We start from the raw sequence: 24,721 nt of genomic DNA on the forward strand, positions 1-24,721 counted from the left end.
TAGCGCTCCCAGGCTTATTAGGAAGAGGAAATTCCCACCTAATAAATTTTGGTCAGACTGGTTGATCTCAAAACCCTGTCTCTTGATAAGATGTTATCAATGACAATGGTGCCCAAAACTTCATTAGCAATTTTAATGTCGCCTCGGTCCTGTGGTCCTGTGATCTCACCCTGCCTCCACTTGCCTTGTGATATTCTATTTCCCTGTTAAGTACTTGATGTCTGTGACCCACACCTATTCGTTACTCCCTCCCCTTTTGAAACTCCCTAATAAAAATTGCTGGTTTTTGTGGCTTGTGGGGCATCACGGATCCCACCAATGTGTGATGTCTCCCCCAGACACCCATCTTTAAAATTTCTCTCTTTTGTACTCTGTCCTTTTATTTCTCAAGCCAGCTGACGCTTAGGAAAATAGAAAAGAACCTACGTGATTATCGGGGCAGGTCCCCCAATAACAACACAGACACAGAAAGTTTTCCAATTCCTCTTAAAGCCCCAAATACCACACAACCAGCTTCAGCTCTACAAAATACCCTCTCCTTACCCCTTTTTAACCTCCTTCAGGACCTCTTGCTATGTCCCATAAAAAGTCTTGGTTCTTTTCACCTACACTGACTCTTGAGCCTCTCCCAGTTCAAGGGATAAAACTCTATTACCAATTAAGTGTAATATACATTAACAGAATAGGTAGAAAGTAATCTTTTATACTAAAACACTAAATTCAAGGTGAAAAGCCAGAAGAATTTGAATTTTGAATTATAAGCTATGATTTAACTAGCAAATACATTAGCTGTAACAAAATGTTGGACAGACTATAAGAAAACTGGAAATGAAAAGTCTTATTGAAAAACAAATGAAATAATGATGAGTAGAGTTCACAAGCGTTGTTAACTCTGCTGTGCCATTTTCATGATGGACTACATTGTAAATGAGCTGCTGTGTTTAAGCCTAAAGGTCCGTTGAGGTGATAGTTCTAGAACAATTTCCACAATCCCACAAAGAAAAATCAAGTGAAGGTCAAGGAAAGCTGCATGTTCTAAATTACAGAATCAACAACAATATTTCTTGTCATTCATCACATTTCAGTCATAAAAGACATTACCTCAACAACAGGTGTATTTTCCTGGAGCTCAGTTGTGTGAGAAGCCAGTAAACCAATCACCCAAGCAACGTTGGCCCGTCTGTAAATGGAGAGAAAACAGGCTCTGAAGAGTAGGTACTGAGGAAACTAACCCCAGCTAGTTACATTATGCAACGATGAGCATTAGATATAAGACGGTGAAACAAAAGTTGAATGTGACAGGTCAGGCCCACATTCCCCATTCACTGGGCATCTACACAGCCCAGAGAATCTCTCCCTCGTATACACAGGGAGACATGAACTGTAATGTCTGCTGCAATTCTGCAATAGCAACAAAATTTAAACAAGTTGTGGTGTAATAGTAAAAGGAAAAATAAAATTTTTTAAAAGCCTTAACAAGAGAAAAGAGCAAAACAGTAATTAATCATTTTATTGCTGAATACAGAGACATTTGGCTAAAGGTCTCTTTTCTAATTATTAGTAGATCAGTGAGTTTCTATGTAAGTGCTAAATATCTGAACAATAACATATCTGTATGCATTAAGTTTAAAAGAAATTTTTACAATCCAAACTTTTTACAGTATTGTACTATTTGCATAAACACTAGTCTTAATGAGGTGTTCCTTTAGTATCCAGCAGAAAACTGAATTTGATAAATCACTATTAATAAATCACATTCAGTGTGATTTGAAAAGGTATTTCATACAGAAAAATTAGTTTTGATGACTTTTTTTCTAATTGAAATGAATGGTGAGTTGATGAGAACTGCACTCATTTAGTGATGTCTGCATGTTGTCTGGGATAATCAGTATGTACTTTAGTCAGCTTTTATTTTTTACCTTCTTAAAGTAAACCTATGTGTGGCCAGGCGTGGCGGCTCATGCCTGTAATCCCAGCACTTTGGGAAGCCGAGGTGGGCGATCACAATGTCAGGAGATCGAGACCATCCTGGCTAACACAGTGAAATCCCGTCTCTACTAAAAATACAAAAAACTTAGCTGGGTGTGGTGGCAAGCACCTGTAGTCCCAGCTACTTGGGAGGCTGAGGCAGGAGAATGGCATGAACCTGGGAGGCGGAGCTTGCAATGAGCCGAGATCGCGGCACTGCACTCCAGCCTGGGCAACAAAGCGAGATTCTGTCTCAAAATAAATAAATAAATAAATAAATAAATAAATAAATAAATAAACCTATGTGGCACCCATGGAGGAAAACAAATCAGACTCAGAGAAGCACTACAGGGAAAAGGTCTGGGTTATCACAACTCTAACATACAGAGATAATTCTTAGAAATTTCAACACTTATTAAATTGCCCATTAAAATTTCTTAACGTACACAAATTAAAGAAGTTCTAGGCAATTGTAGAGTTAGCATCCCACCTCCGAATAAAAAGATTATAGTTTAAAAGTAATCATTTTGAAAAATATCTGTAGGATAATTGGAAAAGCCATCCTCCCACCTCAACCCCCCAAGTAGCTGGGACTACAGGCGTGCACCACCATGCTCAGCTAATTTTTTCAGCTTTTGTAGAGATTGGGGTCTTATTATGATGCCCAGGCTGGCCTTGAACTCCTGACAAACAATCCTCCCATCTCAGCCTCCCAAACTGCTGGGATTACAGGACTGAGCCATTGCACCTGCCTATCTCTTTTCAAAGACAAGCTCAAAATATTTTGAAACACTGAACCATTTTTTAATCTATGAAAGTAAAACGGCTACCAGATTTAATCAACTAAAATAAAAATGTATCAACATGCCAGTTATTTTTCCTAATATGACCAAAACAATTCCTATTACAACAAAAGAAAATGCACTACCTAAAAATCCTATATTTTTAAAATAGAAACTTTAAATAGCTTATGAATAGTCACTTTTTACCAAAATCCTAAATACAAGTACCACATGCCCTGTAGGCAACACCCTCACAGTACAGATACCTTCTCAAAATTCAGGTTTTCTCAGGTCACCACTCCAGGTGCCCCCAGTGACTTGACACTGTACCTCAGAAACAACCCATCTCCATGACAGCGTCTAAGGCACCACTGTTTACCAAACCTTCATGCACTGACAAATGTCCCACATCTGCACTGTTCAATCCAGTATCCACTAGACACATGACTATCAAGCCCATAAAATATGACAGATGCAAGTGAGGAACAAAATATTTATTTAAATTAATTTTTTTTTTTTTTTTTGGAGACAGGATCATCCAAGCTAGAGAGCAGTGGCTCAGTCTCCACTAACTGCAATGCCTCCTGGGCTCAAGTAATCCTCCAAACTCAGCCTCCCAAGTAGCCGGGACTATAGGTGTGTGTCACACACCTGGCTAATTTTTGTATTTTTAGTAAAAACGGGGTTTTGCCATGTTGTCCAGGCTGGTTTTGAGCTCCTGAGCTCAACTGATCTGCCCACCTTGGCCTCCCAAAGTGCTGGGATTACAGGCATTAGCCACTGCATCTGGCCTTAACTTTTATTTTAAAAATTACCCCCACAGTTGAGGGTGAGGGAGACAGTACCCTGGGGCCTGGTAGGCACAACAAATAGGACGAATAACAATACATACCTCATGTTGTTAAAAGAAACAAAGGATACAATACATGTGCAGAAAGTACCATTGTGTCTGACAATACGTGCTGAATGAGTAAGCTATTAATTTTTAATTTAATTAGCCCCCATGAAGTGAATGGCTACCACATTAGAGCAGAACTAAAATTTTGTTGTTACTTTTTCATTCGTTGACTTGTTTATTATCTCTCTCCCCAGCAGCCCAGAAGATCCATGAAGGCAGGGCTGTATCCCGATCACCACTGTGACACCTAGACAGTGCTTGGAGCACACTCGGGCATCTGAAAATGTATGTTGAACAAACGTATCAACATCAAAAGCAAAATAAACATATTAGTAGGAAAGGAGTGCATAAAAGTATGGCTGTACAAGGCAAACAAAATGCAAACAGGATTGCCAATGTAAATCTCAGTAGAATTCAAGGCTAAACTCTTCAGAAAAAGATTCCCTTTAAACTAAAAACTGTATGACCTACAGAAGATCTAAGGTGCGAATCTTTATACACCAAATAACAAAGCATGCAATGTAAACCCATAGCAGTGGTAAACTTCAATTTTCTTCTCCTCCAAGCACAGAGAGAAGGCAATAATGAATATATTAATCAATACATTCACACATTCAGGTATCCTAAATAAAAACTAATGAAGTCAAAGTAACAGACGTATCAAACTCTACACCCTACAAACAGTGACCACCCTTATTCAGTGGGAGGCTGCATAGGATGGTGTCTAACACTCTAGAATTCAAAGTCTTGGACCTAGCTCTGGCCCACCATTGGAGGTGAGGGAGACAGTACCCTGGGATAATTACTCATCTTTCATGGGCCTGGTAGGCACAACAAGTAGGACCAATAATAATATGTACCTCATGTTGTTCTAAGAATCAGGAGATAATCCACATGCAGAAATTACCATTGGGTCATGACAACTGGTGCTGACTGAGCAAGCTACTATTACTACATTATTATAGATAGTTGACTACATTCATGGCATACATTAAAAATGATTTTATATTAGACCACAAAGATAAATTTTTAGAATTCCCTAGGGCAGAAATTATAAAGGACTCATTTTGATGTAGTAAAAGGAGAAAAGTAAAAATAGCAAATATAACCCAAAAAGCCTAAACACTTGTGGAATTAAAAGCACTTCTGCCGGGCATGGTGGCTCATGCCTGTAATCCCAGCACTTTGGGAGACTGAGGCGGGTGGATCACTTGAGGTCAGAAGTCCAAAACCAGCCTGGCCAACATGGTGAAACGCCATCTCTACTAAAAACTACAAAAATTAGCTGGGTGTAATGGTGGGTGCCTGTAATCCCAGCTACTCGGGAGGCTGAGGCAGGAGAATTGTTGAACCCAGGAGGCGGAGGTTGCAGTGAGCTGAGATCATGCCACTGCACTCCAGCCTGGGCAACAGAGCAAGACTCCCTCTCATAAATAAATAAATAAATAAATAAATAAGTAAATAAAGCACTTCTATATACCTTATACCTCATATTAAAAAGTGAAAACTTTGGCCAGGTACAGTGGCTCACACCTGTAATCCCCAGCACTTTAGGAGGACAAGATGGAATGATCACTAAGGCCAGGAGTTCAAGACCAGCCTGGCCAACAAAGTGAGACTCTGTCTCTCCAAAAAAAAAAAAAAAAAAAAAAAAAAAAAAAATTGTAATTTAGCCAGGCATGATGGCATGTACCTGTAGTCCCATTCCAGCCTGGGGCACACAGTGAGACCCTATTTTTTTTAGAGTAAGTCTCTAAAAATAATAACAATAAAATAAATAAATGAAAGAAAAGAAAAAATAAAAGGGAAAGGGAAAGAAAGCAAGCATCTGTAAATCACAATCATGTAAGTAACACAGATCCAAACTTATGAGACATTCTCTCTCTTTAATGGTTGCAGACTAAACACTCGACACTCACTTTTCCGAACCCTCTAGAGTCTCTAAAATACAAGCTCTTTTTATTAAAGGAAAATTGGAAACAAAAAGGAGGGCTAAAAGTGGACTAGAAAGTTTGAGAAAATCTCAGATGCAGACATGCAAAAATAAAATTAAGACTGACAGAGAATCAACAAAGGAATCCCCTGTCTAAGAACCACAGGTAGACAGACGTTCCCAAGGAAGCCTCAGGGACTTGGAATAAACTAAGACAAAAAGAAAGAATGAGCCACAAGACAATCATCAGATTAAACAACTGCACAAGGAAAAATTGTGTCCTTGTACAAGGAACAGTTGAGCCAATCAGACCGTGTCTCTTTTCCATCTCCCTTCCCTGGTACATGGAATAAACCCTGCAGCCCTGGCCTCCTGGGTAAATGCGGAAAATTGTTCCTACAGTGAGCAATCCACCTTGCTCACTGGATGGATGGATGCAGGAAGCAGCGACTGTGGTCCTCCACATACTGAAGCGGGGAAGGGGTTAAATGAGGAAAGCCAGCTCCACTGCAAAGAAAAACCCACCCTGGCAATTGCAGAGGCCTCCAGCCTGCCTATCTGATCTTCAGCCAGCTGGAACCCCAAATTAAACTCTACCAGTCAACAGGCCTCACCTACCCACATACCGGCCCTTTCTTTACAGGAGAGGCTATTGGAGAAAGAGACTTAGGCAAGAATAAAGCAAACTCGTATTGCCAACTTCTATACCAATCAATTTCATCATTTATTCATAATATAAACGAAGAACCAGAGATCACCAGGCATTTGAGAAATAAACAGCGTTAAAAAGCAGGACCATGATGAAAAAGAAGTGACCTATAAGTTCAAGAGAGAAGAATACAATGTTTATAATCCAAATTTTGTTCCCTTTTTATCAAAGTCCAGGTTCCAGGCTTATATTATATAATCCTAACGTTTAGCCTTAAATGTTAATAACAATATTTAATTCTAAATTCTGCTCCAAGAAGAGAATTTTTATAATCCTAATATTTATCCTCAAATTCAAAAGTACACGCCAAATATAGGCAGCTAGGAAAAAGGACCAATCAGAGAAAAAGAACATGAACAAAAACTTTCAAATATGATTGTTCAAATTAAAAAATTAACTGGAAATCCTAAATAATAAAATGAGTGGGGATAAATACCAAGCTTGAGAGCTCAAAGATAAAGTCAAGGGAGAGCAATAAAAGAAGAAAGTTTGCATGGATACAAACAGGGAACAATCGACACTGGGGCCTATTTAGGGTGGACGGTGGGAGGAAGGAGAGCATCAGAAAAAATAACGATTGCTCCTTACTAAGCTTAGTGCCTGGGTGATCAAATAATCCGTACAACAAACCCCCATAACATGAGTTTACCTATATAGCAAACCTGCATATGTACCCCTGAACCTAAAATAAAAGTTTAACAAAGAGAGTTTGGCAGTTCTTCAAACAGCTGAACACAGAGTTACCATTTTATCTAGCAATCTCACTACTGCAGGAGAAATAAAATTGTATATGTTCACACAAAATCTTGTGGACAAATGTTCAGAGCGCCATTATTCATAATAGCCAAATGTGGAAACAACCCCAAATGTCCATCAAGACCACATAAGCAAAATGTGGAACAGCCATACAAAGATTATTCAGGTAGAAAAAGAATGAAGTACTCACACATTCCACAATATGGAGGAACCTTGAAAACATTATGCTAAGTGACAGAAGCTAGACACAAAAGGCCACATACTGTATGATTCCATTTATATGAAATATGAAGAATAGGCAAATCAGCCAACAGGAAGCAGATTAGTTGTTGCCAGGGGTTGGAGAAGAATGGGTACTGGGTTTCACTGGGTGAGAAAACTGTTCTGAATTTAGATAGTGGCAATGGTTGAACAACTTTCAGTATACTGACACCTACTGAACTGCACACATTAAAATGGTGAATTTTATGGTATGTGAATTATATCTCAATAAACAAGAGAAAGTGAGAAAGCAAAAGAAAATTTGAAAAAAGAGTCAAGAGACACAAACCCGCACACCCATCCTGTAGGGGTTTCAGGAACAGAAAAAGGATGAAATAAGAGAGGAAGAAATCTAAGAAGTAATATAAAAGCTAAAGGAGGAGTGAAGAGGATAGGCATTGTGGCTTACACCTATAATCTCAGCACTTTGGGAGGCCAAGGCAAGTGGATCACTTGAGGTCAGGGGTTCGAGACCAGCCTGGCCAACATGGTGAAAACCAATCTCTACTGAAAACACAAAAATTAACTGGGCATGGTGGCACAAACCTGTAATCCCAGCTACTCAGGAGGCTGAGGCAGGAGAATCACTTGAACCTGGGAGGTGGAGGTTGCAGTGAGCCAAGATTACCTCACTGCACTCCAGCCTGGGTGACAGAGCAATACTCTATCTCAATATAAATGGAAAGAAAAGAAGGGAAGGAAGGGATGGGAGAGGGGAAGGAAGGCATGGGAGAAGGGAAGGAAGGGGAAGAAGGGGAGAGAGGAAGGGAGAGAGGGAGGGAGGGAGGGAGGGAGGGAGGCAGGAAGGCAGGCAGGCAGAAGCAAATTAGTAAAAAGAGATGGCAGGAAGGCAGGCTGAAGCAAATTAGTAAAAGAGATTCCTAGAGACAATCTAGTAAAATCTACAGGTCTGGAATAAAAAGAAATGCTAACTCAAACAAGACACACAAAAGCGGGGGAAAAAAAGGTAAGGTTGACCCCCAAGTCCTACAGAGCTACAGTTAGTACAGGGAAGAGAGCTCAAACACCAAAGCATGGCAAAGAGGTAAGCCACTGAGAGGTCTTCTTCAAAAGAAAGCAAAACAAAAAATCTACCAGCCGGGCATGGTGGCTCAGGCCTATAATCCCAGCACTTTGGGAGGCCGAAGTGGGTGGATCACCTGAGGTCAGGAGTTCAAGACCATCTGGTCAACACGGTGAAACCCCGTCTCTACAAAAATACAAAAATTGCCAGGCATGATGGCAGGTGCCTGTAATCCCAGCTACTCGGCAGGCAGACACAGAAGAATCGCTTGAACCTAGGAAGCAGAGATTGCCGTGAGCTGAGATTGCGCCACTGCACTCCAGCCTTGGCGACAGAGCGAGACTCCGTCTCAAACAACAAAAAAACCCTATCCAATGATAAAATATAATCAACGAAGAGGAGAACTACAGCAAAGAAACAGGAAAACTGTGTTTTTATTAAAAAATTAATGATGGATGAGCATTTACTTTACCTTATTCAAGTATAAAACTCTTATTTAAAAAATAGAAAAATTCTTCCTAAATTCATATCTCAAAAAGGCACTTGCCACAGTAAAAAGCAACCAGTGTAATGAGAGAATATATTTGCAATCACTTATCTGACACGGGGTTAATATCTAGAATATATAAAAAATACCTACAACTCAACAACATAAAACTCAATATAAAAATTGGCAAATGACTTGATTAGACCTTTCTCCAAATAGCCAACAATCAAACAAAAAGATGTTCAACATCACTAGTCACAAAATACAAATCAAAACCATGAGATACTACTTCACACCCATAGGGATAGCTGTCAGCAAAAAACAAAAACAGAAAACACTAATGTTCATAGCAGCATTGTTCACAATAGCCAAAAGATATAAACAAGCCAATGCCCAACAACAGATGAAAAAATAAACAAACTGTGGTATATACATACAAAGGGATATGATTCAGCCTTAAAAAGGAATGAAATGCTGACACGTTAGTTGCAACATGGATGAAACTTGTAAATGAATGCAGCCCAATTGTCCTATAGAACTGATGCTTACAGTCTTTTAAAATAAAGATAGAAATTGAGCCTCCCAGTCTTAAAACTTGAGAAAGTTACATTTGTCTTATCTGAATTCCTTTGTTGGGAAACCAACCATCAGGCCTCCCAGATAGTTATCAAGGAACTGAAACTTACCAGATCACCACATCTGGACCATAAGACACCAGACCACCTCACTCATCACAATTGCCTAACCAACTACCTGCTTCCTGTCGACCAACTTCTCTTCCCCACCCTTCCCTAACTCCTGTTTTCCCATACATGGTTACATTTCTTCCCTGCTAAATAAACCTCTGGTTTTAGTCAGTTGAGGTGACAAATTTGAGATTGATCTCCCATCTCCTTAGCTGCAGCACCCAGTTGAAGCCTTCTTCCCTAGCAACACTCATCGTCTCCGTGATTGGTTTTCTGTGCTGTGAGCAACAGGACCTAGACCAAACTCCTTGATGTTTTGGTAGCAATATGAGGTACTCACCATAAGCAAATTCACCAAGATAGAATAAGTAGAGTACAGGTCACCAGGACTGGGGAAGGGAAAGGGAAAGTTACCGTTTAATGGGTAAAGAGCTTCTGTTTAAGATGGTGAAAAAGTTCTGGAAATGAATAGTGGTGATGGTTATACAACAATGGGAATGAACTAAATGCCACTGTACACATAAAAATGGCTAAAATGGAACATTTTAAATTATGCATAATTTACAATTAACACATTTTAAAAATTACAGTATTACACTATTACTATATATGAATTATACCTCACAAAGTTGATTGGCAAGGATAGAAGGATATACAATTTGATAAATACTCAATGTTGGAAGTTCTAACAAAAGGCATTTTAAACACATTGACTGGGATTATATATTGACACAATTTATTTGAGCACTTCAGCAATTTTTCAGAAGTCACAATGATATTTACTGCCTTCTACCCATTTGTTCTAATTTGTTCTAATTCTATGAATCTTCCCTAAAGGGAAAAAGAAAAAGCGGGCACAAAGATTTAATCTCAAAAATGTTCATCGCAATGTTGTTTCCAACATTATAATACTATCCAAAATTAGTAAGCAAAATGATCAGATATTCACAACATATAAAAAGTTTACCTTAATTATTATGTATTTTATTTTTAAATGTTAATAACATTAAAAATACATAATATATGTGTTATGGGGGAAAACAAACATAAAATTATATCATGTGATTCTAATTTTTATAGGAAAAACAAAACTAAGAAATAAATATACCTACTTCAATAATAATTATCTCCCAGACTAAGTTAAGGACCCTTTATCATATGCTATGAAGGTAATATAACCTGAGATCAGAGAAAACCTCACTAGAAGTGGCTTTGAATGAAGGAGAATAAAAGAAGATTCCTACCAGAGAAATTGTCTACCTCAGTATCATTTTATTCAAATTAAAACAGTTTTACAATCAAACTTCATTAAAAGCAGAGGAAAAATAGTATGTGTGAATTTTGGTATCCAAGGGGATACTAGAACCAGTCTCCGGGCTGATACAGAGGGATAACTGTACTTGGAAATGATTTGGGATATCTGTTTGAAAATGTTAGCAGGGGGCACCCCATTCAAAGATATAACACGTTTTAAATAAAAGTGTTTAAATAAATATTTCATTGATTCATTTTTAATGAGCATACCATCAGCCTTCTCAAAGTATTAAATGCTCAAAGTATTAAATCCTACTTTCTATTACCAGATTTTACTTTGGGACAGTAACATTACAAGATGTATAATAAGAATTACCCTTATTATTAAGCATTTTCTAAACTCCTATTGTTTCACCCATATTTTACCAGCATAGAAGAATAATTATTATACTACTGCCACAATTCACAAAATCCTTTCACCTCCGATTTTTCATGTGCTTGTCCTAACAATCATGAGATAAGCAAGCTTCATGATAATAACTGCAACTTCTACAACCCCAACCCCACTGTAAATGAAATACCCACTAAGAATCAGGCACTATATAAAGTATCTCATATATTTACCTCATTCAAAGTGGAATAATTACCAAAAATCTATGAAGTGGTTATCTCATCCCCATCCCAATTTTATAGATGAGGAAACTGCGGCTCAGCAATTAAAGTAATTGGCCCAGAAAGCAGATCTTTGATCCACACCCAGGTCTGTCTGAATCCTAAACCTATGCCATTTCCTTGTTCCACCCACCCTCCCCAGGAAACAGAGAATGAGAAAAAGATAATCATTTGTCCGAGTCTTATAGGCAACCGGAACCCAGAGCCTTCTAACACTTGATCTATGGTGCTTTCTACCTGGTATGTCACTTCTATAAAAAGCAAGGACACTTCCTTCCATTGGGAGTTTATAAATCATAATCTCATTAGATTATAAATAACATCATAGGGAAGCTACATGCTACATGAGGGACAGATAAGCATGGCCAAGGGAAATTTTGAGGAAGTATAACTAAATTAATACACAGGGATCAGGGTTGAAGTATTTTATAACCAATACTCAAAACAGTTAACAGCCTGGCGCAGTGGCTCACACCTGTAATCCTAACACTTTGGGAGTCAGAGATGGGAGAATCACTTGAGCCCAGGAGTTCAAAACCAACTTGGGCAACATAGTGAGAGACCTTGTCTCTATGAAAATAAAAAAACAAGAACACTTAATAAAGTTTCCAGGAGTAGCTTAGATAATCCCAGCATTGTATATTAGGAGAAGGGCTATTTTTAAATATTCTAGAATTTATAATTGGAATGCCCATAAAAATTGCCTATGAGTAGAGTCATCATTATGTCAGAAAAATTTATGATAATTATTTGGGACTCTGCTTTTGATAAGTATGTATGCTGTAACTACTTAATAAAGTCATGAAAAAAAATTTTAAAATATAAATGTTACTTACATATCGCAGTTTAGAGCTATCTGCGAATGCTGGATTAGCAATTGGAACTAGAATAAAAAATGTAAGTGTAAAAAAAGAAAAAATTAAAATATTTAAGTCACGAAACACAGAAAGTGACAACAAAGTTAACAGCTCAGATCTTCATAAAAAGGAAATTTATACTGTACACCAAAAGTGATATTTACGAAATTACAAAGGCACTTGTATATGAATAAGATTAAAATAAAAACGAAGAACAGTACTTTTAGTTTCTCCTAACACTTTATATTCTCTAAATGACTGCCCTTACCTGATAGACACACACCAACTATAGAAAAAAGTAAACTTAATAATATCCTGGAAGCAAATGAACTTAAATTCTTTCAAGCCAATTCCCAAATGAGGGCCCACTACAGAAAACACCTCTGAACCACCATAATTCCTTTCTGAGGATGACTCCAAACACTCTGCCAACCGATGCTAAACATGAGCCAAAAGAAACAAAAAACAAAAAAAAACTCTGACAAATTCCCATGAGCTTACCAATGGACCAAGATAGTCCAAAAAGTAATATTCCCAGAGGATAGGAAAAAAATTTCTTAGAGGATTGATGTCTTCCTTCAAGGTCACAGCAGAAACCTTGCAGGTTACCAGATGACCCAGTAAAGGAACCAACACCCACAACCCATTCCACATGGGCAGTTCATTCCAGTCACTGATGAGAAGGGAAAAGGTCTTATGATATCACGTGTTTTTTTTTTTTTTTTTGAGATGGAGCTTTGCTCTTTTTGCCCAGGCTGGAGTGCAATGGCACGATCTCAGCTCACTGCAACCTCTGGCTCCCAGGTTCAAGTGTTTCTCCTGCCTCAGCCTCCCCAGTAGCTGGGATTAGAGGAGTGCACCACCATGCCAGGCTAATTTTGTATTTTTCGTAGAGACGGGGTTTCACCATGTTGGCCAGGCTGGTTTCAAACTGCTGACCTCAGGTGATCCACCCACCTCAGCCTCCCAAAGTGCTGGGATTACAGGCATGAGCCACTGCACCTGGCCCAATTTCATATATATATATATATATATTTTTTTTTTTTTTTAAGACGGAGTCTCGCTGTCGCCCAGGCTGGAGTGCAGTGGCACAATCTTGGCTCACTGCAGGCTCAGCCCCCCACCGGGGTTCACGCCATTTTCCTGCCTCAGCCTATATATTTTTTTAAAATCTTACAAGTTAACATAAAATGGAAATCTGAGTATTACAAGCAACAACAACAACAACAACAGAAAGTTCAAAATCACCATCTACTCTCATCTACTGTAAGACCTAAGGATTAAGCAGAGGATAATTTCCATAAACCTAAAATCATGATAAATCAGTTTTTTCATGGTAGTTAAATCAAATTGCTATTTTAGCACTTGTTTGAGCCTCTAAAAAACATAAATTTAAATGCATAAGTCACATCACAGAGGCCTACCAGTGGGGAATGGAGAAGCCTGGTGGCCACCTCCTGGTGACCAGCCACCACGCACAAACAGCAAAGGAGATTAAGCTTGGCTCAGGAGGTCCTCGAGCTCTTCGCAATGGAGTCGATCTGTGAGCACACTTGTTGCAAAAAAGTCATTCCAATCTTGGTCTTTCAGAAATTATAACTTATCCACCGCCAAGGAAAGAAAATAACAGAAGTATGAATGATGAGAAAGACAACTACTGGAAACACTACATGAGAAATAAACACAGAATTATGACAGCTAAGATGAGGACAAAGAAAACACGACACTGTCAACACCAAAAATACTCCAAAGATGACACTACTTCTATTTGTCCTTCTATATTTCCCATCTCTTTATCTATCCATGGAAACTTTTTAACCACTTCAATGGAAAACTATGCTTTCAAACCAAGCAGATGTCTAAAGCAGAATTGTCCCACAACCTAGACTATAACAAAATGTAAAGTTGAATACAACTGGAGTAAAAGACAAAAGAGCCTTTGTATAAATAAATCAACCCGCAAATATTGCAAAAAGCACAAATCCCACAGTTATTAAAAAGTTCCAATAAAATTACTGTAAAAAATGATGAGGAAAACATGATAGCTAAAATCACCTGAAATGCCTACCTCCAAATCCATATACAAAAAAAGGGCAAAATCTAGGAAATGTGATACCCCCTAAAATTAACATATTTTTGGCTGATCTCAATCTTTAGACAAAACATATTATAAATATAATTTCCCAAATAACTCAAAGAAGAAAAAGGAAATAGTATTTCCCGGTAATAATTCTCTAGGTTTGCATAAATAGACCTACTTGGCAATGAAAGCACTATTATTAATATTTGGCTTCACTTTGGTCTTTAAACGTCCTTCTCCACAGGTTTTTCTGGTTGTTTTTATCGGTAATTAAGTTGACTGATATAAACCCTTAGCTGGTTTATTGAAACCTAAATATATTTTAAATTTACTTCAAATCATAGATTCTACTCTAGCCACAATGAATAATTTTCCCCAAATTGAGTTCAACAGCTTAAAATATAATTTGTTAAACAAACAAACAAAAAAAAAGTTTAAGGTATGTAAAAATTTCTGACTTTCACCCTAAATAAGATTTTCATTAGCTCAACAGAAATGTAATAATTATCCCTTAAGTATCTCCACTACCACACCATCTCCACAGTCATGAAACACCTAGTCCCATTCTCAAATGTTCTGGTCCCACCAATAGAATCCCAATCCTTCCTTGTTGTCCCCAACCCTGTGCACCTACACCTGCCATAAATGGTGGAAATTCAACCAGCTCTATGAAGGGAAGGGAGGAGACCCTCCCCCAACCCACTCTACAGGAAAACTTGCCCAGATCTATAGGAACCTCCCCACACACAAGAGGACAGGACAGCCCAGACTCAGCTGAGAAATGTCCACAGCTGGCACAAATGAATTACAGATTATTTACAATTCACATTAACACTGCTCCAAGAATATAACCAACTGTCAAGACAAAAAAAATTTAGTTATTCACATACAAATATTCCATTTCTGAATAAATTTCACATTTGTATCTGTATACAAAGAGTCTACATGTTCGATAACTCCTTTATGATCTTACCTGAAAATGCTGGTAGATGCAATATTTTTGGATCAAATTTAACTGATGGCGGTTTTTTCATTACCTGTGGTTAAAAAAAAAAAACTTTTGAGACAATTTTTAAGATGGATATCTGTCTCCTTATATGTCCCTTATATCAAATAATAAATCAATGAGGACAAAAAAAGAATGTGTAAAATTTGTTACCAAAAAGAATAAGAACGATGCCTTTTCAGATTAAAACATACATATATAGATAATAATTTATTTTCTAAAATAATTTCAATTGATATCTGTAATAAAATACAGCCTCAAAGAAAAAATTCACCCCTATCTTGGCTTACTCTTTAGATAATTTACCTCTAATTAGAAATTCAGTCATTCAACAAATATCTATTGGGTACCTGCCAAGGTAAGGCTCTATGTCAAGGGTTAAGGGGGATACAAAAATATAAAACACACAATCCTATTTTCAGAGAGCTGACATTCTGGTTGGGAAGATGAGACAAACATTTGATAAACAACAAAATATTTCACAATTGAAAAGAGGTAGGACATAACTACAGACAAAACCCTGGACAGAAAGAATTTTTTTGTAAATAGTAGTTTAGAGAATACAGCAAGCACTTTACTTGATATAGTTGAGACCGGGTTTACAGAAGAGGTAGGGGGTGGGTTGAGGTCTTGAAGAATGGTTAGAACTTTATGGTTATATCAGAGAAGACACCATTCAAGGAAGCCATAATAGCATGAACTGGAAAGTGCACAATTTATTTGAGAAATGTGAAGAAACCATGTAGTTGGATCCATGAGCTTAGGATGGCCAGATACTGCATCTTGAGACTTTTAGTTAAAAATTCAACCATCATTTCTATACCTAACTCCTGCAAAATTTCTATATGTAGTATTTTTAAAACCTTTACCAATTAAGTAACCAGCATTACCGTATTTACGGTAGTATTCTTACTAAAATGCATATTCTCATTCTAATCTCATAATCCAAATTAATAATCTCATTCTAATCATGAGAAACCCTTAGATAAGCCTAAATTAAGGGACATTCTTCAAAACACTGAACCAGTTACTCTTCAAAGTGTCAAGGACTTGAGTCATACGTTTTATAACCTGTATTACAAAAACATACAAAGGCCAGGTGCGGTGGCTCACATCTGTAATCCCAGAACTTTGGGAGGCCTAGGCAGGTGAATCATGAGGTCAGGAGTTCAAGACCAGCATGGCCAACATGGTAAAATCCCATCTCTACTAAAACTACAAAACTTAGCCATGCGCAGTGGCAGGCACCTGTAATCCTAGCTACTCAGGAGGCTGAGGCAGGAGAATAGCTTGAACCCGGTCGGCAGAGGTTGCAGGGAGCTGAGATCACACCACGACACTCCAGCCTGGGTGACAGAGTGAGACTTCATCTCAAAAAAAAAAAAAAAAAAAAAGACAAACTGTCAAGGTCATGAAAGGCAAGAAAAGTCTGAGAAATTCTGACAAAACCATGAAAGACTACGGCAGACTATACGAGACTAGGGAGGCATAACAACTAACTGTAATGTGGGATCCTGAACAACAAAAAAAAAAGGACATTAGAGGCAACTGGTAGAATTCAAATAAATTTGGTAGTTTAGTTAACAGCACTATACTCATGTTTTATTTTTCCTTTTTCAGAAAGAATTCAAAAGGAGCAATCAGGGTATTGCATGACATCATTATACAGAGATATGAATCAAGTATGATGCAACTCCAACTACCACATTCTACTGCCCTCCAAAAGGAGGAACAGGTAAGGATTATCCTGCCTGACTAGCACTATACCAATGCTAATTCCCAGGTGTTGTTAACTATACTATAGACCTATAAGATGTGAACATTAAGAGCAGCTGGGCAAAACGTATACAGGAACTCTCAACTATTTTTTAACCTTCTCTCTAAGACTAAAAGTAGTTTAAAATTAAAAGTTAAACACAAAAATGTCCACTGACTAAGGCTTCCCATAAACTATCAAATATGGTTATAAGAGGAAAAAAAGAAACAAAGAATATCGTCTAAGGCAAGCTTGTGCAACCCACAGCCCATGGGCTTCATGCGGCCCAAGGCGGCTTTGAATGTGGCCCAACACAAATTCCTAAACTTTCTTAAAACATTGTAAGATGTTTTTTGCAATTTTGTTTGTTTGTGTTTTAGTTTATCAGCTATCGTTAGTGTATTTTATGTGTGACCCAAGACAATTCTTCTTCCAGTGCCGCCCAGGAAAGCCAAAAGACTGGACACCCCTGGGAAAGATATCACAAATTGTTCTAGAAAACCCACTTTGAAAATGCACCAATGCACATCAAACTTAGCATAATAAAGTTACTCTGCCACACATATGAACTCACAAAAAGGATTAGCTCCATTATGAAAAATAGCTAAATAATCTATATAAAATGCTGTCTGTCTAGAAAATAAACATGAATCCAAGAACCCTTTGGTATAAACCACAGTATTGTTCCCAATGAGATACGAAAAGACAGTCATGAATTAATACAGAAAAAGAGATTTAAAAAAGAAAAAGAAGGCTGGGCGTGGTGGCTTACACCTGTGATCCCAGCACTTTGGGAGGTGGAGGCGGGCAGATCACGAGGTCAGGAGATCAAGACCATCCTGGCTAACATGGTGAAACCCTGTCTCTACTAAAAATACAAAAAATTAGCTGGGTGTGGTGGTGGGCGCCTGTAGTCCCAGCTACTTTGGAGGCTGAGGCAGGAGAATGGTGTGAACCCAGGAGGCGGAGCTTGCAGTGAGCCAAAATCACACCACTGCATTCCAGCCTGGGTGACAGAGGGAGACTCTATCTCAAAAAAAAAAAGTAACAGAAGCAGGAAAATTAAAATAGAGAGTAAGTAGTGGAATGTATGTTGTGGAGTTGGAAGTCAAGACAAAACACAGGGACTTAGAAATGCATCTGTTTTTTAAAGTAAATACTCATTTTCCCCTAGCAATAAAGTATTATATTCCAAAAGGCAAGAAGCAAAAAAACTCACAGTGGTTTAGAAGTACATTGTGAACCGTGACTCCTCCAGCTCCCATAGTGTCTCCTCACCATCTCCCATGCAGTCTTAACAACCTGTGAGAGGGCAGGGCTTCCGTGTGATCTGCCTGCCCAGCCCAGCCTGGTGAGCAGTGCCCTCTGACTGCTTCTGCCTTCAAAATACGTCAGAGACTAGAATACTTAGAGTGATTCACATTAGTGCAGATGGAGAAACGATGGGACTGAGAGCTAAGGTCTGAGGTCAAGAGGCTGGCAACCCCTCCGTGGCATGTGGAAGAAAGCAGTAGTGAGAGGCAGAGCTGACTCATTCAAAACAGAGGGGAGAAAACTTAGAACTCCAGTGAAGTGGAAGTGAAGGCAGAGGAAAGCGTTGCAGACAGAGCGGGACCTGGAAATGCAGACATGCAGCACAAATGAAACAGAAGCAGACAAGAGAAAAGGAAAGATTAGACAGTAAATAATATTCTGAATGAAAATCTCATGCAGATTTCAGATCTCAGTAAAGTCTACAACTCAGTTGTTAGAGTGCTTTCTGTACCCTTGGATTGTCATTAATGGGGGTGACAACAAGATCTGAGTCCATGTAGATAAGCTCTCTCTCATCTGGGATTCCAGGTCCTGCTGACTCAGGTGTCCACTTGTAATCTGAAATGAGAACAAAAGAACAAAAATTAGACTTTGTTTCTGTGACTAATATAGAGCTTTAAAACACTGAACTAACAAGATGCTGAGGAAGACACCACTGTAAAATGTCACCTATATCAATGTACTTCAACTGCTATTCAAGACAGTTGCAGTCTCACTTAATTTTCACAAAAATCCTAAACTGTACATACCATCATTTCCATTTTACAGATAGAAATATAGAACTCTGAGAAAGTAACTGAATTGCTCATGTTACCATTAAGCCTGGCCAGGACTAGAAAAAAGATCTTTACAATTCAATGTTCTAAACTGTGATGAGGCAAACTGGTTTTTCGATTATCAGCATGGGTTTTTTTTGTTTTGTTTTGTTTTGTTTTTTTAGGGATGGAGTCTCACTCTGTCACATAGGCTGGAAGGCAGTGGTGCAACCCTGGCTCACTGCAACCTCTGTCTCCCGGGTTCAAGTGATTCTCCTGCCTCAGCCTCCTAAGTAGTGGAATTATGGGTGCACGCCACCATGCCCAGCTAATTTTTTTTTTTTTGGAGACAGAGTCTTGCTCTGTCACCAGGCTAGAGTGCAGTGGCACGATCTTGGCTCACCAGAACCACCGTCTCCTGGGTTCAAGTCATTCTCCTGGCTCTGCCTCTTGAGTAGCTGGGACAAGGTTTCACCACGTTGGCCAGGCTGGTCTCAAACTCCTGGCCTTAGGTGATCCGACTGCCTCGGCCTCCCAAAGTGCTGGGATTATAGGTGTGAGCCACTGCACCCGACCCATGGCTTTATTTTTCATTCATAGAATGCTAATCAATTTATTTCTGCTTTACAGAATATTCAATGTGAAGTTGAAACTGTAACATAAAAAAATTTTCAGACTTAAATACAGAACGGTTACCTAAGTGTTAAACCTCAATTATTTATTAAGCCTCGTAAGAGTTGATACATAATAAAATGAATCACCATTCACCATCAGTTATTCCTTTGAGATGGTACTTTGTGCTCTATTTAAACATAATTTGTATTCCTAGGGCTATGCCCCAGTATTTCCCATCAGAAAAAAAAAAAAAAGAGGATTTATGCTTAAGAACCTTAAAAGATAAAGGAACAGAGTTAGCTAAGAAAATTCCTGGAAACCCAATGTGCCCCTTGCAACTCAGATGAAAGATATAAGAAAACATACAAACAGGCTGGGCACGGTGGCTCAAGCTTGTAATCCCAGCACTTTGGGAGGCTGAGGTGGGCAGATCACAATGTCAGGAGTTCAAGACCAGCCTGACCAACATGGTGAAACACTATCTCTACTAAAAATACAAAAATTAGCTGGGGGTGGTGGCATGCACCTGTAATCCCAGCTATTCAGGAGGCTGAGACAGGAGAATCACTTGAACCCAGGAAGCGGAGGTTGCAGTGAGTTGAGATTGTGCCACTGCACCAATTAAAAAAATTATATGCAAAAATTAATTTCCTATAGGTAAATTGAATGTAGGCACAAATGCCAAGTTATAAGAAATAGCCCACTCACAACAGCAAAAATATATATAACAAAATGTTCAGGAATAAACTAAACGATCAATAATTGCAATGAGATCATGATCATTAAACGAAAATAATCATTATAAAATTATAATCTCTTCTTTCAAAGTGAACACATTATGTATAAAAACAGAAGTAATGATATCAAAATGTATGAGATGTATGAGGTTACAGTGAACTATGATCATGCCACTGCACTCCAGCCTGAGCAACAGGCTTTTAAAAAAAAAAATGTAATCGCTGTTTAACTGGGAATTTCATCGTAAACAATTTTTCTATTGTCTTTTTCCTCTTTTATATTTTACAAGTTTTTTACAATTATATATGTTTTGTAATAGAATAAAAAGTATCATTTAAAAATTATAAAACATAAGGCCAACACAGTGGCTCACACCTGTAATCCCAGCTCTTTGGGAGGCCAAGGCGGGCAGATCACATGAGTCCAGGAGTCTGAGACTAGCCTGGGCAACATGGGGAAACCTCTACGAAAAATACAAAAAATTAGCCATGCATGGTGGCGCACACCTGTAGTCGCAGCTACTCAGGAGGCTGAGATGAGAGACTCACCTAAGCCCAAGAAGTTCAGGCTGCAATGAGCCATGATCCTGCCACTCCACTCCACCCTGGGTGACAGGAGTGACGCTCTGTCTCAAAAATAAATAAATACTGAGATATATATGTAAAATAAACTACCTTAGGTATTCACATTATTGATTATATTTTCTCAATAGAAAGATTATATATTCCTCTTTATAACCATCTGCCAGAAGAGCTTCAACATCTATGGCATTTCAGAATGAATTTTTTTTTTTTTTTTTGAGATGGAGTCTAACTCTGTCGCCCAGGCTGGAGTGCAGTGGCGCGATCTCGCCTCACCGCAACCTCCACCTCCCAGGTTCACACCATTCTCCTGCCTCAGCCTCTTGTGTAGCTGGGACTACAGGCGCCCACCACCACACCCAGCTAATTTTTTGTATCTTTAGTAGAGATGGGGTTTCACTGTGTTAGCCAGGATGGTCTCCATCTCCTGACCTTGTGATTTGCCCTCCTCAGTCTCCCTCAGTGCTTGGATTACAGGTGTGAGCCACCGTGCCCGGCCCAGAATAAATTTTTAAATTTACATTGATTTTCTATTTCACATAACCAAAAAATTAGCACAGTGAGATTTTATTATAACCTATTTATACTAAAGTTCAAAGCAGAAATAAGCTTCACATGGTCCAAATACACTTCACATTACATCAAAACTAGTTAAAAACTAAAAGCAATTATATTTGTCAAGCAATAAGTAGCATAAAAATAACTTAGAATTAATTCAAAGTAGGTCTGCATTCAACACAACTATGATTGAAAGAAATTAAAGTAAGACCTAAATAAGTACAAATACATCCTGTGTTCATGGAGGAAAACTTAATATTGTTAAAATGGCAGTACTTCCTAAGTTCATCTACATAGTCAATGCAACTCTGATTAAAATCCCAGCTGGCTCCTTTGCAGAAACTGACAAGCTGATCTTAAAATTCATATGGAAATGCAAGTGACCCAGAACAGCCAAACCCACCTTAAAAAACTTTCTGGAGGATTCATACTTTCTGATTTCAAAGCTTACTAAACAGCTACAGTAATCAAGAGTGTGCTACTGGTATAAGGACAGATGAAGAGATGAAAGAATAGAATCCAGAAATAAACTTTCACATATACAGTCAATTGATCTTCAGTAAGGGTTCCAAGACAATTCAATGGGGAAAGAATAAGCTTTTCAACAGATAGTTCTGAGATAACTGGATGTCTAGGTGCAAACAATGAAGCTATACCCCCTACTTCATGCCACATGCAAAAATTAACTCAAATGGATAAAAGAGCTCAATATAAGAGATATTGACAAAACTATAAAACTCATAGAAAAAAACATAGACAGAAACCTTTGTGACCTTGGTGTAGCAATGTTTTTTTAGATATTACACCAAAAGCACAAGGAGCAAAAAAACACAAATGAAGAAAGATAAATTGGACTATATCAAAATTTAAAATCTTTGTGCTTCAAAGGACACCATCAAGAAAGAAAAAAAGACAATCCAGAAAAAGGGAGAAAATTGTTATAACTCCTATCTAGAATATGTAAAAAAATTCTTACAACGAAATAATAAAGAGATACATAACCCACTTAAAAATAGGTTAAATTTTGGAATAAATATTTCCCCAAAGAAAATAGACAAATGGCCAATAAACACATAAAAAGATACTCAACAACATTAGCCATCACGTAAATGCAAATCAAAACCACTAAGACATAGAAATTCACACCTACTAGCTGGGCGCAGTGACTCACACCTGTAATCCAAATACTTTGGGAGGCGGAGACAAGTGGATCATTTGAGGTCAGGAGTTCGAGACCAGCATGGCCAACATGGTGAAACCCCGTCTCTACTAAAAATACAAAAATTAGCCAGCTGGTAGTGGTGCATGCCTATAATCCCAGCTACTCGGAAGGCTGAGGCTGAGGCAGAAGAATTGCTTGAGCCTGGGAGATGGAGGTTGCAGTGAGCCAAGATCATGCCACTGCACTCCAGACTGGGCAACAGTCAGACCCTGTCTCAATCAATCAATCAATCAATGGAATCTCACACCTGCTAGATGTGAAATAGGATGGCGATCATGAGAAAGACAGGCAATGCAAAACTATTCACAATAGCCAACAGGTGGATGCAACCCAAGCATTCATCAACAGATGAAAAGATAACAAGGCGTATTAAATACATACAAGGGAATATTATTCAGCCTTAAAAACAAATGAAATTCTGGCACATGCTACAACATGGATGAACGTTAAAGACATTATGCTAAGTGAAATAAGCCAGGCACAAAAGGACAAATACTATATGAGACCACTTATGCCAGCAGTCCCCAAACTTTTTGGCATCAGGAACCAGTTTTGCAGAAGACAATTTTTCCACAGACAAGGTTGTGGGAGATGATTTTGGGATGATTCAAGGACATTGCATTTATTGTGCATTTTATTTCTATTATTATTACATTGTAACATATAAGGAAATAATTGTACAACTCACTATAATATAGAATCAGGGCTGGGCACAGTGGCTGACGCCTGTAATCCCAGCATTTTGGGAGGCCAAGGTGGGCAGATCATGAGGTCAGGAGATCGAGACCATCCTGGCTAACACGGTGAAACCCCGTCTCTACAAAAAAATACAAAAAATTGTCGGGGCGTGGTGGCTGGCCCCTGTAGTCCCAGCTACTCACGAGGCTGAGGCAGGAGAATGCCGTGAACCTGGGAGGCGGAGCTTGCAGTGAGCCCAGATTGCGCCACTGCACTCCAGCCTGGGTGACAGAGCAAGACTCCCTCTCAAAAAAAAAAAAAAAAAAAAGACTACAAATGATAAGCAACATAGAATAGATATTTAAGGAAAGGCTTTGAAGAGGAAAATAAGATCAAAATAAACTAAAAAAATTATTACAGAACAAAGAGATTCTAGGGAGAAGACAAAAGAGTATCAAAATCACTTTGTAAAGATACTTGTGAATACATTACATGTATAAAACAAAACAGAGGCCGGGCGCGGTGGCTCACGCCTGTAATCCCAGCACTTTGGGAGGCTAAGGCGGGCGGATCATGAGGTCAGAAGATCAAGACCATTCTGACTAACATGGTGAAACCGCGTCTCTACTAAAAAAATCCGTCTCTACTAAAAACACAAAAGTTAGCTAGGCGTGGTGGCGGGCGCCTGTAATCTCAGCTACTCTGGAGGCTGAGGCAGGAGAATCGCTTTAACCAGTGGACTGTCAAGAGAGGTAGGCTGCAGCAAGCCGAGATCGCGCCACTGCACTCCAGCCTGGGCGACAGAGTGAGTGAGACTCTGTCTCAACAAAAAGAAAAAAAGAAAGAAAACTTTTTCTTGAGAGAGAGAGAGAAGTCTCGCTCTTCTCCCCCGGGTTTGAGTGCAACGGCTCCATCTCAGCTCACTGCAACCTCCGCCTCCTGGGTTCAAACCATTCTCCTGCCTCTGCCTCCCAAATAGCTGGGATTAAGTCGCCTGCCAACACGACCGGCTAATTTTTCTATTTTTTAGTAGAGACGGGTTTCAGCATGTTGGCCAGGCTGGTCTCCAGCTCCTGACCTCAAGTGATCAACCCGGTTGGCCTCCCAAAGTGCTGGGATTACAGGCGTGAG

At 38.8% G+C, this 24,721-nt stretch overlaps 1 protein-coding gene and 1 non-coding gene across 2 annotated transcripts in view; one reads left to right on the forward strand and one right to left on the reverse strand.

The window, feature by feature from the left end:
* LOC129050256 (putative GED domain-containing protein DNM1P46) overlaps positions 1–24,721 on the forward strand; it is a 93,242-nt gene that overhangs the window by 65,027 nt on the left and 3,494 nt on the right. The window lies entirely within an intron of this gene.
* Positions 17,000–17,131, reverse strand: LOC129050610 (U8 small nucleolar RNA). The gene has a single exon (XR_008514289.1). It is a non-coding gene; the product is annotated as a U8 small nucleolar RNA (small nucleolar RNA).

This window comes from Pongo abelii, chromosome 16, assembly GCF_028885655.2.
Source record: "Pongo abelii isolate AG06213 chromosome 16, NHGRI_mPonAbe1-v2.0_pri, whole genome shotgun sequence".
NCBI classification, from domain to species: Eukaryota; Metazoa; Chordata; class Mammalia; order Primates; family Hominidae; genus Pongo; species Pongo abelii.